Here is a 1,993-nt window from a genome sequence, read left to right on the forward strand (position 1 = left end):
AAAAAAAAAAAAAAAACCTCCAATTAAAAAGTGTCATAAAACTGATGATTCATTGAAAACACGTTTCTTATTTTGTGTGCTTTAAACTGTTTTTTTTTTTTAACTCTCTTAGTAAAATGGGGTAATCACCAACTATGCCACAACCATAATTTACATGCTGCCTGGACAATAGCTGCATTTGCAGATGTGTTTCTTAGTAATATTACACTTTCCCTTTAGGAAGCTGTACGTGCTCAGTTGTGAAGCTGATGTCAGCAGATTCCTCCATTTTGATCTTCATAAGGTTATGTCTTGAAAATTAATGGGACAGCTATATTTGAAATCAAAACCAATTTACTGTTTTCTACAGTGGAGAATGAATGAATTATCCAATACAAAATAGGAGCCTATAACGACTCAATCTCATCTCACTGTTCTGCTTTTTAATAAACTGTTCATGCTTTATTCTTGCCGTTTATGACATCAAAGGGACTCTTCTGTAAAATTACAGCAATAAATTCCACCTTATGCTGGGCCGTTTTTAGTCCTTCTTTTCTGTCTGTCATCTTGTTTTGCAAATAATCAAGACATGACAAAATTGATTAAAGATTTATCTTCTCTCTATGAAATACTATAACTGCTTTACTTAGTAACTTTGAGCCTTTGAAAAGCATAGCTAAGTTTAGACCGAGCCTCTACTACTTGAAACACATAGAGAGCAGGCAATATTATGGTGAACCAAAGCAGTTGCCTATATTACCACTGAATATTGATTTTTTTGATAGTTTTAGATATGGCAAATTTAATGATTATGTCTAGCATTTGATGAAAGTTTCCAAACCGTTACAAAAAAATGCATTGTTTACTACCATCTGGTGTCATATCTCTTTTAGAAATATGCAAGAGCAAAGAGATTAGTTATAGTTTCACTAAATAGTACATAATTCCTAAAATAATCATAAATGCTAAAGGCAGACACATCTCACAATCATTAGTATCTGAATGTTAACATTTTTTGACACAACACCAGCAACATCGGCTTTTGCGTTTATAAACTATACAAAGTTTTCAATTAAGAATTAACATTGGCAGAGGCAGGTGGATTTCTGAGTTTGAGGACAGCCAGGGCTACACAAAGAAACCCTGTCTCGAAAAAAACCAAACCAAACCAAACAAACAAACAAAAAAGAATTAACATTGGCATTAAATAACTCATTGTGATCCATTATTTAAAAATATTTCCTATAAAAATGGAAATCCATACAAAATTAGATGTTAATTGTTTGATTCATTTCCATTGTAACTGTCATCAGTTAACGGAAGACTTTGAAAGGCATATCCCTCAGCCTATGCTCCAAATAACCTTAACACCTTCCCTGGGAACTGCTGACATTTCTAAACCAAGCATGTAGAATGCATGTAGATATGAATGTAGCAACATGATCTAGATTCAGCTTCATTTCTGCCTTGCTTCTTTTATTTGCATTAGTTTGTTTTCATTTGTTCATCAAACTTAGACTAAAATTAAAAGGTGACCCACCAGGAGTGTGTGGTCACCAGCTCTGTCTGGATCCTATACTTTCCCGTAGGCTTCTTTTTGACACCTGTGCTACTGCTCTTCACTTACAAGTTGGTCTGCTGCCACTCAAGCCTATGTCTCTATTACAAATGCTCTGAGACAATGAATACTGTAGCAGTGATCAGATGCCCTGTTCTGCAACTTCTGCTTGAAAATGTTTGATAATGAACCTGACTTCTTTGTTTAATGGGAGCTCTTGATTCCCAAGGGACTTCTCAATCTATCACCAAGGTAATAACAACTAAATACAGCTTAAACATACATTCTCTCTGAGTGTTCCTTTCTCTCTGTTTCTTTTTCTCTCTGTCTCTCTGTCTCTGTCTCTCCCTCACGAGTGTTTAGTCGTTTTTCTCTCTTTATTACAGCATTTTTTTTCAGTATTTTATTCAAGTTTTATTTTAAGTGATGTTAATTACAGCATTTGAAGGGGAGGAG

The sequence above is a fragment of the Mastomys coucha genome, unplaced genomic scaffold (genome assembly GCF_008632895.1).
Source record: "Mastomys coucha isolate ucsf_1 unplaced genomic scaffold, UCSF_Mcou_1 pScaffold22, whole genome shotgun sequence".
NCBI classification, from domain to species: Eukaryota; Metazoa; Chordata; class Mammalia; order Rodentia; family Muridae; genus Mastomys; species Mastomys coucha.